We start from the raw sequence: 6,892 nt of genomic DNA on the forward strand, positions 1-6,892 counted from the left end.
AAAAGTCAAAAAATAGCAGATGCTGGTGAGGTTGCAAAGCAAACGGAATGCTTACACGCTGTTGGTGAGAGTGTACACTGGTTCAACCATTGTGGAAAGCAGTGTGGCAGTTCCTGAAAGAGCTGAAAACAAAACTACTGTTCAACTCAGCTATCCCATTACTGGATATACACCTGCAGGAATACAAACGGTTTTATCATAAAGACACATGCATGTGTATGTTCATTGCAGCACTATTCAAAATAGGGAAGACATGGAATCAACCTAAATGTCCATCAATGGTAGACCGGATAAAGAAAATGTGGTACACACATGTAATACTATGCAGTCATAAAAAAGAATGAAATCACATCCTTTGCAGGAACATGGATGGAGCTGGAGGCCATTATCCTTAGCAAACTAACACAGGAACAGAAAACCAAATACTGCATGTTCTCACTTAAAAGTGGGAGCTAAATTATGAGAACACATGGACACAAAGGGGGAACAAGAGACAATGGGGCCTACCTGAGGGAGAAGGGTGAAAGAGGAGCAGAAAAAATAACTATTGGGTATACATTTAGTACCTGGGTCACAAAATAATCTGTGCAAGAAACCCCTGTGACACAAGTTTACCTATATAACAAACCTGCATGCATACTCCTGAACCCAAAATAAAAATCTGAAAAAAAATGCACATTTTGACCTGAACTTCTTGCAGTACTCATACATGTACTCATACATGTACTTGACCTCTCACTTCTTGCAGAAGTACTCATACATGTGCAGGGTTGTTTGCATAATGATATTCATAACAGCATGTTTAATAGTGAAAAGTTAGACATAAACCAGAGAAACGATTAAATGAAGTATGTCATATTTTTGTGCACAAATACTATGCAATAATTTAGAATGTAGGATGGCAAATTATGACCCACAGGCCAACTCCAGCCTGTTTTTCTTTTGGAGTTTTGTTTAGTATAGGCATCTAAAAGGGCAAAGAAGTGTCTGGATCCACCCTAGGATTTCTCTTTTTGCCTTATAGCACCCCTGGTCCCTCCACTACCTCCTTGCCAAAGACACATGTTCTGCTAAGCCAAGGAGGAAAACTCAATCTGATTCTCTACCATTTTTACTGGTACTGTTTCCTTCCAATGATGAGGGTAGAAATGGAGTGACCCATTACTTGATTTTCAATGAGCTTGCACATTTTGCCATGTTAGTTTCTATTGTGTTTTTTCTTTTGAGGATGTTAACATTTAAGTTAGACTTACTGGTTTAATATACTATAACTTATTTAATATAACTATATACTTAAGTAAAACAATATGAATTTACATATACTTAATATGTATATAAATTTATAATACCATAAATATTGTTACTTATGGTAACATTTTTCCTTACTTTTGATATTTCAACAAAAGATAGTTAACTTCAAGAATAATTTGACAATACTAATAGTCTTGAACAGTCCTCCTCCCCTCAAAATGTATGATTTTTCCCCCAGCTAATTATAAATGCTTATCCTATGAAATGCTAAGAATTGGAAACTTAAAATCTTCACGCCAAATCGTATCTTTGGTAAATTCATCTAAATCACAGGAAGTTTTCTAAAAGTATCTGCTGAATGCCTCTCCCCTGCTAAAACTAGTTTACAGTCTTGAATTATAAAGAGGTAAAAGTCATTGGTGGCTGTGCCCTGCCAGCTAGCAAGAAACCATTATTTAAACCTTGAATGAAGTCCCTTCTTTCTCTCTGGGCAAACCATCAATGTTTATTTATTATTAAACTATTCTTGTATAGCACTTCACAACTTACAAAGTGCTTTCCTATACATTACCCCATCTGTCCAGTGACCCTGTAGTAGGCTCAAAGAGGAAATTCTATGTGTGGACAACTGTGTCACAAATGTTAAATGATTTCTCTAGGGCCACAAGTGGCAAGTGTCAAAGAAGAGATTCAAACTCTCCCTCTCAGAAACATCTAAGTATTCATTTTAAGTAGTTCAAAGATGTCTGCTTCCTCTTTTTAACTGCCCTTTATTAAATGGCATCAGAGAAATATTCTCTCCCTTGAAAACAAATGAGTACCAACTGTTTGAGATTTCTATTTATGGTTTTAATGACAGCAATGACTTTAAAAAATACTGCTAGAGGGAGATAGAGAAATATCCTCAAAACTGCATTACATCTCACAAAAAGTACACCCATCTATTTAGGTTTGTATGACCAAAACCTGCCTGTAATCGATTCTCCTTCCCCAAATATTTGAAACTAATTTGTCAGGAAGTCATAATATTAAAGAACCACAGAAATATACATAGTGTCCCAATGAGACAAAAAAATCAAAGAAACTCAATCCATGGTATTACTATAAATATACAGGCATTGTTTTAAAAAGCAACTAAAAAGTTGCCTTTCCGAATTGCTGATGCCACTAGGGTTGAAACACACCTTTTAAGGCTGGTTTTTTGAAAAGATCAACAAAATTGATAGATCACTAGCAAGACTAATAAAGAAGAAAAGAGAGAAGAATCAAATAGATGCAATAAAAAATGACAAAGGGGATATCACCACCGATCCCACAGAAATACAAACTACCATCAGAGAATACTACAAACACCTCTATGCAAATAAACTAGAAAATCTAGAAGAAATGGATAAATTCCTCGACACATACATCCTCGCAAGACTAAACCAGGAAGAAGTTGAATCTCGGAATAGACCAATAACAGGCTCTGAAATTGTGGCAATAATCAATAGCTTACCAACCAAAATGAGTCCAGGACCAGAGGAATTCACAGCCGAATTCCACCAGAGGTACAAGGAGGAATTGGCACCATTCCTTCTGAAACTATTCCAATCAATACAAAAAGAGGGAATCCTCCCTAACACATTTTATGAGGACAGCATCATCCTGATACCAAAGCCGGGCAGAGACACAACCAAAAAAGAGAATTTCAGACCAATATCCTTGAACATTGATGCAAAAATCCTCAATAAAATACTGGCAAACCGAATCCAGCAGCACATCAAAAAGCTTATCCACCATGATCAAGTGGGCTTCATCCCTGGGATGCAAGGCTGGTTCAACATATGCAAATCAATAAATGTAATTCAGCATATAAACAGAACCAAAGACAAAAACCACATGATTATCTCAATAGATGCAGAAAAGGCCTTTGACAAAATTCAACAACCTTCATGCTAAAAACTCTCAATAAATTAGGTATTGATGGGACGTATCTCAAAATAATAAGAGCTATGTATGACAAACCCACAGCCAATATCATACTGAATGGGCAAAAACTGGAAGCATTCCCTTTGAAAACTGGCACAAGACAGGGATGCCCTCTCTCACCACTCCTATTCAACATAGTGTTGGAAGTTCTGGCCAGGGCAATTAGGCAGGAGAAGGAAATAAAGGGTATTCAATTAGGAAAAGAGGAAGTCAAATTGTCCCTGTTTGCAGATGACATGATAGTATATCTAGAAAATCCCATCGTCTCAGCCCAAAATCTCCTTAAGCTGATAAGCAACTTCAGCAAAGTCTCAGGATACAAAATCAACGTGCAAAAATCACAAGCATTCTTGTACACCAATTACAGACAGAGAGCCAAATCATGAGTGAACTCCCATTCACAATTGCTTCAAAGAGAATAAAATACCTAGGAATCCAACTTACAAGGGACATGAAGGACCTCTTCAAGGAGAACTACAAACCACTGCTCAATGAAATAAAAGAGGATACAAACAAATGGAAGAACATTCCATGCTCATGGGTTGGAAGAATCAATATCGTGAAAATGGCCATACTGCCCAAGGTAATTTATAGATTCAGTGCCATCCACATCAAGCTACCAATGACTTTCTTCACAGAATTGGAAAAAACTAAAGTTCATACGGAACCAAAAAAGAGCCCACATCGCCAAGTCAATCCTAACCCAAAAGAACAAAGCTGGAGGCATCACGCTACCTGACTTCAAACTATACTACAAGGCTACAGTAATCAAAACAGCATGGTACTGGTACCAAAACAGAGATATAGATCAATGGAACAGAACAGAGCCCTCAGAAATAACGCCACATATCTACAACTATCTGATCTTTGACAAACCTGACAAAAACAAGCAATGGGGAAAGGATTCCCTATTTAATAAATGGTGCTGGGAAAACTGGCTAGCCATATGTAGAAAGCTGAAACTGGATCCCTTCTTTACACCTTATACAAAAATTAATTCAAGATGGATTAAAGACTTACAGGTTAGACCTAAAACCATAAAAACCCTAGAAGAAAACCTAGGCATTACCATTCAGGACATAGGCATGGGCAAGGACTTCATGTCTAAAACACCAAAAGCAATGGCAACGAAAGCCAAAATTGATGAATGGAAGACATTTATGCAGCCAAAAAACACATGAAAAAATGCTCATCATCACTGGCCATCAGAGAAATGCAAATCAAAACCACAATGAGATACCGTCTCACACCAGTTAGAATGGCCATCGTTAAAAAGTCAGGAAACAACAGGTGCTGGAGAGGATGTGGAGAAATAGGAACACTTTTACACTGTTGGGGGGACTGTAAACTAGTTCAACCATTGTGGAAGTCAGTGTGGCGATTCCTCAGGGATCTAGAACTAGAAATACCATTTGACCCAGCCATCCCATTACTGGGTATATACTCAAAGGACTACAAATCATGCTGTTATAAAGACACATGCACACGTATGTTTATTGCAGCACTATTCACAATAGCAAAGACTTGCAATGAACCCAAATGTCCAACAACGATAGACTGGATTAAGAAAATGTGGCACATATACACCATGGAATACTATGCAGCCATAAAACGTGATGAGTTCATGTCCTTTGTAGGGACATGGATGAAACTGGAAATCATCATTCTCAGTAAACTATCGCAAGGACAAAAAACCAAACACTGCATGTTCTCACTCATAGGTGGGAATTGAACAATGACAACACACGGACACAGGAAGGGGAACATCACACTCCGGGGACTGTTGTGGGGTGGGGGGAGTGGGGAGGGACTGCATTAGGAGATACACCTAATGCTAAATGACGAGTTAATGGGTGCAGCACACCAACATGGCACATGGATACACATGTAACAAACCTGCACATTGTGCACATGTACCCTAAAACTTAAAGTATAATAATAATAAAATAAAAAATAAAATTAAAAAATAGAAAAAAAAGAAAACAAATGAGAGCGGGTATGTTTTCCTTACCACTCCTCCCCACCCAAAAATATTACTAAGTGATTCTTCAAAAAATGGAAAAACAATTTACATGGAGTCCTTAGGTTACTGTTGAGTATAGTTAGAGTAGCTTTAAAACAAAATGAAGACATATGACAAGAAACTAAAACCAGTAATCAATGACTTCAAGTACAAGAAATAAATAAATTAGTTCACTTAATGATACTGGAGCACCATTGGTTTTGTTCCAGGATTAAAATGAAATACTAAAAGAGCACTGCATCTGCTACTCCTATCTTCATCTAATAGCCTATAGGTGACCTCTTCCAATATACTAAGTTACATAGACATCTGACATACAGATAGAAAAGGAAGGCTAAAATTAACAAAATAACAAGCCCGATTGAATAACTGTGAAGCATATTTTCAATCATCTGTCACCCTAAAAGGTAGTTTTTGTTTCATTTTGTTTTTTTACAAGTCTATACTCTTAGAACTTAGGGTACAAGGTATGGCCTGCAGTTTCAACAATATTCATAGATAAGGGGAAAGAAAAGGCCGAGGTGGATCCCTAGAGATAGAATACATTAGTAGATCCATGTTGAGAAGAGTAATCTAAATCATCTGTATACATATGTGAGAAGCCTCAAGTTTTCAGGTGAAAGGGAACAAGATCTTACCCTTTCTTTCATGAGATGTTAATTCTCTCATTTTCTACCCTCTTCACCCCTCCTCTAACCCTTTTTTATCTTGTATGTCACCTGAGATTCTTCTACCTCTCCTTGCCTTCCCAAATCTTCCCTTCTCCTACTGTATAATAATTGAAGAAATGATTTTTTTTCTTTACAATTACATGATTTTGCCTTCAACTACATACTTCTGGGACTTCAAGCTGAAGAACTTGGGCAGTAGAAAAATTGGTGAAGTCAATCAAAAAATCAATCAGAACACTGAACACCAGCTCTACCACTACCTATTTTTGTGACTACAGGCAAATAATCTTTGGGGGAAAAAAAAAGGAACCCTATTAAATATTCTTATCCAAAATTTAAACTTACAGTTAACAGTATAAACTAGTAAACTATGACTTAATATAAAGTAGCTACTTGGTGGTTTTTTTACATGACAAGATGCAAAATTAAAATGGATGAGCTTACCCAAGACATTCACCTTATTGTTCAGTTGTTCAAATTTCAACTTTTTCAAAAAGTTGATTTATTCAAATCAGCATACAAAGGTAACACTTGCATTTTTGTGTTTCTTAAATCTTTTAATATAATGGTCCCTCCTCCTTTTCCCTACAACTTATTAACGAAAACCAAGTCATTTATCCTGTAGAATCGCCTGTTCAGAATTTTGTTGGCTGCGCCCCCATGGTGTTCTTTAATGTGTTCCTTTATGCTGTTCACTCTCCATTTCCAGATAAGTGTAGGAGCTTGATTCAATTCAGGGTTTTTGTATTTTGGCCAAACACTTCATAGGTGGTGCTGGGTACCTGCTGAGTCTTATCAGAAGGCACATTACTGTAAGATTGACCAGTGGGTTCAGGTGTTGCCATTCTCATCTATCCTTACAAGGTTTTTCATCAGTTTTTCAACTAATAGCCTCCGAAGCCATTGATGATCATTGCTTAGATTTGTCAAATTAACGGGAATTGAAAAAGAGCAATATTCTAACACTTCTTCTGCC

The sequence above is a fragment of the Nomascus leucogenys genome, chromosome 8, assembly GCF_006542625.1.
Source record: "Nomascus leucogenys isolate Asia chromosome 8, Asia_NLE_v1, whole genome shotgun sequence".
Classification (NCBI taxonomy): Eukaryota; Metazoa; Chordata; class Mammalia; order Primates; family Hylobatidae; genus Nomascus; species Nomascus leucogenys.